The sequence below is a fragment of the Elaeis guineensis genome, chromosome 1 (assembly GCF_000442705.2).
Source record: "Elaeis guineensis isolate ETL-2024a chromosome 1, EG11, whole genome shotgun sequence".
Taxonomy (NCBI): Eukaryota; Viridiplantae; Streptophyta; class Magnoliopsida; order Arecales; family Arecaceae; genus Elaeis; species Elaeis guineensis.
Window position 1 is genome coordinate 121,235,316 of NC_025993.2, and position 9,931 is coordinate 121,245,246.

At 40.0% G+C, this 9,931-nt stretch overlaps 1 pseudogene; it reads right to left on the reverse strand.

The window, feature by feature from the left end:
• Positions 1-9,487: 9,487 nt before the first annotated feature.
• LOC140855156 (small nucleolar RNA R71) lies at positions 9,488-9,585 on the reverse strand (annotated as a pseudogene).
• Positions 9,586-9,931: the final 346 nt, after the last annotated feature.

Genomic DNA, 9,931 nt, shown 5'->3' on the forward strand with positions numbered 1-9,931 from the left:
GGGGATCTCCCAAGATAGGTAACCATAATCTTCTACACTCCTATTCTATTTTTCTGTGATCTGATTTGAGCGTCGGAGGATCTCCATCAGAGCTAACTCTGGTCAGAACTTGCATGCAGATATTCTAGCCGGAATAATGTGCCACCACTCCAGCTTCTTTCGAACGTGATCTAGATTTCAGTAGCAATAGATTGGTGCTAGAGGAAGGATCCTAACCCAACTTTAAGAAGGAGCACCAAATAAGGATTATGGCACCATGAAGAGCATCCACTCAGAGATCTGATGCCGCTGCCACCTCTCAGCCAGTAGAGAATGCGGCGGTCCAACAAGTTCTGACGCAACCACGGTCGGAAGTCTAGCAACCACCTTTTTCATAGATAGCGATTGTCAGTATGGAACAGTTTCAATTATTGTTTCAACAAATTCAAACCTTGACTACTGCCATTCAGACGATGCAATAATTCTATGCTGTACCGCTGACAATGACACCTACAGTGGTGGCTAGGTTGCACTCCCACCGGCCAACGTAGTATCAGTGGTGAACCCACCTTTAGTAATTCCTCCATAGCAGCCTGCAGTAGCACTGCAGGCGCAACCTCCACTCCCCTCTGAAAGCCCTGAATGGGGGAGACAGACTCATTATAGCCGACCCTGAAGTTTCAAACCTAGAAGATGACAATCGCCAAGTCCCCATTCTAGGTAGGACTCAATGCCTAGTTGACGATCCCCCCATAATGTTTTGAAAATCATAATACCACAGACATCGATTGTAAATTTTGAGAGATGAATGAGCGGATCGAGGCGATCCATCATCAAGCACCGACATGTGATGATGGGTATAATACTAACCTGCCATTCAGTGATCGGAGCCACACCCTCTGAGCTTCAAGATGCCACAACTCGAGAGTTACCATGGGATCACTGATCCTGTGGAACATTTGGAGAGCTTCAAATCCCTGATGCTTATCCACGGGGCAACCGATGCCACTCTCTGTCGTACCTTTTCATCTACTTTGAAGGATATAGCCAGGCATTGGTATACCAATCCAAAGCCCCAGACGGTCCATTCTTTTGATCAAATGAACCCGCTATTCATTGGCCATCTTGTGAGTACTTGAAGGCAGCAAAGGGATCGGACTCCCTGATGAACGTGAAGCAGAGAGAAGGAGAGTACATCAGATCTTATCTCAATCATTTTAATACGGTCATGCTGGAAGTATGCAACCTAGATCAATCGATTGTGATTTCTATCCTGAAAGGTGGATTATTGAAAAATGGTCTTCACTATTCTCTGAAGAAGATCTATCCTTGAGACTTCGCTAACATGCTGGCTCGAACAAAAAAATATGCTAGGGCAGATGAAGTGTTTGAAAGCGAGCCCCTGATGATTTCTATCGAGGATAAGAGGGAAGAAAGGTCGAAGTCTTCACCAAAGAGCCAGCAGCACCCTCTCTCCCCTCCTAGACATTAAAAATCCTGAACTGTCCTGCAAAACTCTTGACAGAGGGACAACTCTCAAAGGGATTAGCATATGCAACCATGATCATGACATCGAAGATTGCATCCAGCTTCAGGATGAAATAGAAGAACTTATCTGATGCGATCGCTTGGATCAGTTCATCCGACATCAGCAGGATCAATAGGAGGAGCAATGAAGATTATTAGCCCCACCAGAACCACAACAGAGGGAGTCTTTTGAGGTTCGGCCTCCTGCAGAAGTGATCAATGCAATAATCGGAGGATCTCACAAAAAGATGGAGGAAGCGGTCGAACCATCTAAGAGGTCCAAGATCGAAGAATCCCTTGTTTTTACCGAGGAGGATGGCCAAGGGATTCAGTTCTCTCATAATGACACGATGGTTGTAACTCTTAATATTATAAATTATGATGTATGATACATCTTAATTGCTAATGAAAGCTCAATCGATGTTTTATTTACGATGCTTTCTCTCAAATGGATATACCACCAGAATGAATGGGACTGATGGACACCCCTCTTGGGTGATTTACTGGAGATATTGTACCGATTGAGGGGTTAATAACTCTTCCTGTAGTAGCTAGGCAATCCCCTTGATGATCTAAAATTTTGGTAGATTTTCTGATAGTTCGAGCGCCGTCGGCCTACAATGCCATCCTCGGACATCTGGGACTCAATGCCCTTTAGACTGTTGTATCCACCTACCATTTGAAAGTAAAATTTCCAACAAACTCTGGAGTTGGCGAAGTGCATGGAGATCAGGCCATAGAAAAAAGTGGATAAGCTGCTAGATGCAGGCTTCATCCGAAAAGCTAACTACCCTAGTTGAATCATGAATGTGGTCCTCATGAAGAAGATGAATGGCAAGTAGAGGGTTTGCATCGACTTTATAGATCTTAATAAACCATGCCCAAAAGATAGTTATCCCTTATCCTTAATTGACTAACTGGTGGATGCAACTTTAAGCCATGAGCTCCTCACTTTCATGGATGTCTTTTTCGGATATAACCAAATCCGATTGGCTCCCGAAAATGAGGAGAAAATGACTTTTATTACTGATCGAGATCTCTTTTATTATAAAATGATACCTTCTGGTTTAAAAAATATAAGTGTGACTTACGAGCACCTAGTAATTAAGATCTTTAAAGATCAAATTGGCCGAAACATGGAGGTTTATGCAGACAATATGCTTGTCCAAAGCAAGACTTCTTTGACTCACATTGAGGATCTTGAGGAGATCTTCGCAATACTAAGAACATACAGGATGAAGTTAAATTCTATGAAGTGCACCTTTGGAGTGACATCGGGCAAATTCCTGAGCTTCATGGTGTCTGATTGAGGGATAGAAGCAAACACTGATAAGATTCAGACCATATTAGAAATGAGTTCTCCAAGATACATTAAGGAAGTTCAGCGACTCACTGGCCGAGTGATAGTCCTGAATAGATTCATCTCGAGATCAGCTGAATGCTGTCTCCTATTCTTTCAAACCTTGAAGCAGCCAAAGAATTTTCAATGGACCAAAGAGTGTTAGCATGCCTTTGAAGAACTAAAGCAATATCTGAGTTCTGCACCGCTCCTTAGTAAGCCAAACATCGACGAGGAGCTTTATCTGTACTTGACGATGTCTCCAGTGGTAATAAGCAACGTGCTGGTCTATGAACAGAATAATATTCAGAAATGAATCTACTATAACAGTCGAGTCTTACATGATGTGAAGACCAGATATACAAAGTTGGAGAAGCTGATCTTCACACTCATTATCATAGTCAGAAGACTTCGACCATATTTTTATGCACATCCAATCACAATATGGACAGACCAGCCACTCAAAGCTATTCTACATCATCCTGACACTTCTGGGCGGCTGGCAAAGTGGGCCATTGAGCTTGCTGAATTTGAAATTCAATTCTGACCTCGACCTTCCATCAATGCACAGATCCTGGTAGACTTCATTATAGAAAGCACCATTTCAGATGACTCGAAGATGCCCGAACCCATTCAGAAAGATGTAGTAAAAGATCTAGAGTCATCAGAATTGGGAAATTCCTATGCGATATATGTAGATGGTTCGTCAACTGCTGCTGGATCAGGAGCTAGGTTACTACTACTTGGACCTAAAGGATTCACTACAGAGTATGCTCTGAGATTTAGCTTTCCTGCTACAAACAAGGAAGCAGAGTATGAGTCACTTCTGGCAGGACTAAGGATTGCAAAGAAACTTGAAGTGTCAAAATTAAAAATCTGCATAGATTCCCAGCTGGGAGCAGGACAAGTAAGAGGAGATTTCGAAGCCCAATAAGAAAATATGAAAGGATACCTACAGAAGGTGAAGGATTTGACATCAAAGCTCTTGACTTCAACATTCAACAAGTACCTCGGGCTAAAAATTCAAAGGTCGATCTATTTTCAAAGTTGGCAACCCTTGCATCAGGTGATCTTCCATGATAATCATTCTTTGAGGTTCTAGAAAGGTCAAGCATAGAAGATCCGGCCTAAGTTCTACAAGTCGATGACGAACCCTGTTGGATGGATCCTTTTATTTGCTTTCTAAGAGATGGAGTGCTGCCTGCAGATTCAAAGGAAGCCAAGAGGATTAAATTTTAAGTCTCATATTATATCTTCTATAATAGAAGACTCCACAAGCGATCCTTCTCTCTGTCGCTTTTAAGGTGTCTTCATCCTTCCGAAGCTGAATATGTCCTTAAGAAAGTGCATAAAGAAATGTGCAGCAATCACTTGGCTGGCAAGATTTTAGCATACAAACTACTTCGATAAAGGTATTATTGGCTCAAGATGCAAAATGAAGTAGCTGATTTTGTCAAATGGTACGATCGATGCCAGCAAAATATCAATATTCAGCACCTACCCTCCGTGTTGCTCACTCCAATTGCCGCCCCTTGGCCATTTGCTCAATGGAGAATGGACATCTTAGGTCCTTTTCCACCAGCATCGGGCCAAAGAAAGTTCTTGCTAGTGGCCATTGACTATTTTACTAAGTGGATGGAAGTTGAGCCCCTTGCCAAGATTACCAAAGCTAAAATAACAGACTTTGTTTGGAAGATTATTATTTGCAGATTCAGTCTCCCTCGAATGATTGTTATAGACAATAATTATTAATTCATAGGTTTGAGGTTTGTTGAGTTCTATCAAGACCGCAGTATCTCCCAATACTTTATTGTGGTGGGTCATCCCGAAGCCAACAGAGAAGCTGAAGTAACCAACAGAACTATTTTGCAGGGGCTGAAAGCTAGGATCGATCGAGCCAAGGGAGCCTGGGTTGATGAGTTGTATAATATCCTATGGGCCTATCGAACCACCCAAAGAACTCTTATGAGGAAGACTCCCTTCAGCCTCTCCTTTGGCATCGAAGCTGTCATCTCTGTAGAGATCAGACTCCCCTCACATCGGGTTGAAAATTACAATGACCAAAATAATATAGAATGATTTCATGCAGATTTGGATCTGCTCAAGGAAACCCACGGGAAAGCAAGAGTGAGATTGATAGCCTATCGATAGAAGGTGGCATAATACTATAATTTTCATATCCAAGGTAAAGAGTTTAAAGTTGGAGATCTAGTCCTACGGTGAGCTGAAGTCTTTCAACCTCCAGAGCGTGGGAAACCAAGTCTTAACTGGGAAGGCCCCTACCAGGTGGATGAAGTAATCCAGTCAGAAACTTATCGCCTCAAGCAATTGGACAGGACATTTCTGCCTCGGCCATGAAATTCTAATAACTTATGGATATATTATCGATGATGTTATTATTCACCTATTAAATATTATATTCTTCTTTAAAAATATTGTTATCTTCCTTATCCTCTGATATTATTTTGATGAAATAAATTTCCTTTGAGGACTAATCGACTAACATACTGCAAAGGCAATTAACAAGAATGCCAAGAAGAAATGACAAGCACAAAAAGGTATGCATAAAAGTTTACTTTTTTATTACTGCAAATATTTATAAATAGAAGGAAACAAATGGAAACAAAAGCAAAAACACCACAAAAAAAAAAGGGGACTCCTCTGGGACCATGATTCCTTAGCCACATCAAAGCCAAAATCTAGGACAAGATCTAATCCTCATCTGAAGAAAATGCCCCAACCTCCGCGTCGCTATTCCCGGGGTGAAGGCGGTGTAGGTCTAGTTGCGGCATCAGATACTTGATGCGGGTCTTGCAGTCCTCAAAGTTCTGCATGAATTTGATCGTGGAAGCATCGAGAAGCTCCTCCTTGAAAGTCAGTGAGGCCTTAAACTCAGCTATGTAGTGGAGACAGACTTTTGTGAAGACCTCCTCAGCAGTCTCCAAGCGGAGCGTCACGCTAGTGGAGGAGCCCTTATCAAAAGTCCTCGAAGGAGGTGCGTTGAGCACCATTTTTGCCTTCTTGGTGGAGCCCTTCCCTTGAAGGAACTCCGCCTTTTTCTTTGCAGCCTCCTTGACCTGACAGGGAGCGGGCTTCTTGGTTGCAAAGAAACGAGAAGGAGAAATGAGAAGAAAGAAAGAGTTTGTGGGTGCACCAGTGACAAGAAGGAGTAATTTATAGAAAATCCAAATAAAAGTGCACCCACATGAGAACCAATCCCAATCTCCCACGTATTGTGTTTCGAAATTTCAACTGACACCATCATTTACTGTGCCTTCCTGTTATCAAAGTGAAGTCAATGAAGCACTTCGAAAGCTATCCTGATTTGCCACATGGTGATCGAAAACTAACCTAGGGAAGACCATCAGCCAATTTCTTTGAAAAATTCCATCGGCCATTATGGCAGTAGGAGTCTCAAGATATGTCATGAATGGATGTTTCAATTTTAGGAAGACATTTGATTAGTCGCGGTGATTCATCTCCCAACGAATAGTAGAAACCTCTGTTACTAAAAAGCGGGGGTTAACTCTTATGGACCTCCAAAGGCTGAATCCACTCTTTAATGAGTCAATGCCCATGAAGACCTTAGTAATCAGGAGAAATCGAGGTTAACTTATAAGGATCCTCGAAAGCCAAACCCGCTCTTTAGCGGGTCAATACTCACAAAAGCCTTACTAGTTCAGGAAGTGGGAGCTAACCTACAAGGACCTCCAAAGGCCCTGTTTATTTTTCAGCAAAGCTAACGTCCATGAAGACCTCGATTAGTCAGGAAGCAAAGGTCAACTTAAAAAGACCTTCAGAGGGCTAACCCAAGAGAAACCTAAAGCCATCAACTTCGATAAAACACTAAGCTGAACTTAAAGACGTGGCTGCTCTACGGATGTCATGATGAGCCACCCAAATGTCGAAACAATTTATCCAAACTATAAGTCCCATTCTCTAGACAGCAAGCTTGCACAACATCGAAGCAACGCCGAAGCTTCGAATTTTATTTCTTATCAGTAAATTTCATACAATAGTTACAGGATAGATGATTAGAAAAGACAAAAGGAGAAAACATATGGGTTGAAAGATCAATCCTTGGCTAGCAGAGCTTCATGATAAACACTTAATTTAAGTCATTTAAAGTAAAAAATTATAATTAATTTATTTTATTTATTAAAAATTTGATGCTTCTTTTTATGTTGTACAGGAAAGGTGATCGCCGATACAAAGAGTCCGATTCATAGATCAAAAAGACTCAAGTTTGAAGAAAATTAGACTTAAAATAAAATTAAAATAAAAGAAGGATGCATACGGTATTATAGAAAATAAAGATACTATGCAAGGAATCCAAAAAGGATATAGGCGTCATTTTAAAGAAACAAAAATTTCTTTTTGGTAATCAAAAAAAGAGAGCCTTCCTAACAGCTAACGCATGCGCGGGCGTGCACGGGCAGCAGCGTGGGTGCGGGCGAGCGGCAGCAAACACGCAGGCGCGCGGTAGCGGACGGCGGGTTCGCGCGGCATCGCGGGGTTTGTGGGGACAGACCAACAGATGGATCTGAAAATTAAAGGAAAAAAATATATACTTGAAAATATTTCAAGAGGAAGAATTTATATTTTCTTTATCTGCTTGTGATCTTTCCATCTCATCCATCCATCTTTTAGTCCTTAGTATTTTCTTTAGTCCCATATCAGAAAACCATGTAAAACTCCTCCCTCCTAATACCTATAAAAAGGCTTTCGTATTCCCATTAGAGGGGGAGCCTAAAAATTCTTCTAGAGCCTTGCATAGAGGAATAGAAAGGGACTATTTCATGAGCAGCTAGGCTAGCAGTCTCGGGAGTGGAAAAAAAATTTTGTAACGATACAGAGATGGTTTATTGTTCTAAACTTTCTTATATTTCTTTATATGCAATAAAGATTATGCTTTTTATTTAAATCGTCATGAGTTCTTTATTTGCTCTCTTTCATATGTTTTTGTTTATGCTTTCTTGTTAGATTAATATTAAGAACAACTTTTACTTTCGAGACGTACCATGATCTACAGGTACGGGATGTGCTGAGGAAAGAAGAGTTGTTTACCTAGTACTTTTCGAAGACGCGCTGTGATCTATGGGTACAGAGCGTATCGAGAAAAGATAGGTATTTTTTCTAAGATTAATCACATCTATTTAATTAAAAAAAGGAGATACAACTCTACTAGTGCAAAATTAATTCAAAACTCCCGAGCTCTTTATTTTCTAATTACATCAATTTTAAGATAATTTATTTTTTAAATCAAAACAATGCTTCTTTCATTTACTTTACAATCTCAACTTAGCCCAAGGTCTCTGAGGATACGATCTCGACTCATCCTACCTACGTAGTGAGTAGAGTTATTTTTGGTGCTATCAACGACTACGCATCAAATTTTGGCACCGTTGTCGGGATCTTGGCACAGTTGAATTAAGAAAAATTTAAAAAAAAATCACTGACATTTCATAACACTTAACTAAAATAGTGTAACCTCAAATATAAAAATTTTTAACTTGATTGGACACCTTATTTTTTTGCATTGCATCTCCATAATTTATTTTAAGGGCGCAACCCATTAACTAAGATAAGGTGGGGATTTGATCATCCTTCCTTGGCCCACAAATCACTCCCTTGTATTTGCATAACCTAGACCTTAATCTAAAATTAATTAGACGTTGACCCTAAGAATTTCGAGCTCAATAGGATAAGAAAGCTCTAGAGTTGAACCGAGTGCGGATTGGTTAATTGTTCGATGTCTAAGGCAAGTGGTTAAAGAAAGTGATTTTCAATTGGTTCTGTTGACTGATCTGGCCAACTCAGTGTCTAAGAAAAGCAACGAGCAGGGAACCTCCCATATCTTACGCTTACCTGACGAGTCAGTTAGTCAGTCTTGAGCTTGGAGTGCTCAAAGGCGGTCTTGAAAGTTAGGAGCTGTCTAGATCTAAGTTAACCTTAGGATAGAGAGTCTATGCTTATTTAAGTTGATTGCAATTAACATCTAAACATTAACTAATTTCTTCCTTTTCATAGATTTAAAATTCTTAGGTTCTTCTCTTTAGATTTTCTTCACTCTTTTCTCATTTTATTATAAATATATATATATATATATTATAAAAACTAAAATTTTTTGTGTTTGCTCTAAAGTATAATTGTAAGGTGTATGCTTGACCGTAGATCGTTACGATCAGAAATCTAACCTTTTGATCCAGAAATAGAAAGAACCTTTAGAGCCAACAAACGTAAAAATATGGACCGAAATCAGGAGAATAATTCACCCAGGCAATTGAAAGAGTACTTTACTCCTTCCACATATACCTACTCTCCGTGTATTCAAGTGCCCCCTGTGGAGGCCACTCAATATGAAATTAAGTCCAGTATAATCTAGATGTTACCTTCATTTTATGGACTTAGTAATGAGGACCCTTATAAACATCTTGAAGAATTTCTTTAGATATGCTCAACTGTCAAAATTCACAACTTCTCCGATGATGCTCTTAGGTTAAATTATTCCCTTTCTCACTTAAGGACAAAGCCAAATACTGGCTACATACTTTGGATTCCATGACTATATCAACCTGGGACCAGCTGCAAGGAGAGTTTCTCAAGAAATATTTTTTCATAGGAAAAACTAATCAAATAAGGAAAGTCATAACTAATTTTTCTCAATTAGATGGAGAAATATTTTATGAAATATGGGAGAGATTAAAGGACCTTATTAAAAAATATCTCCACCATGCTGTACCCAAGTGATAGTTAATCCAATATTTTTATGATGGGCTATCTGAAAGACATCGACAAATGGTCGATGCATCATGCGGTGGGACATTCATGCTGAAAAGTAAGGATGAGGCATGGCAACTGTTTGAAATTTTAAGTGAAAATTCATTACATCATATGTCTACCTCTATTAGAGATAAACCCATGCTAAACCCAAAGAGAGGTGGAATATATGAACTAAGAAATACCATAAATATCCATCATAAGGTAGATGAATTGTCCCAAAAGTTAGATCGATTATTAAATATAGGACAGTCACCTTCTCCATCCCGTCAAATGCAAGATATATGTGCATTGTGTTTGAGCCCC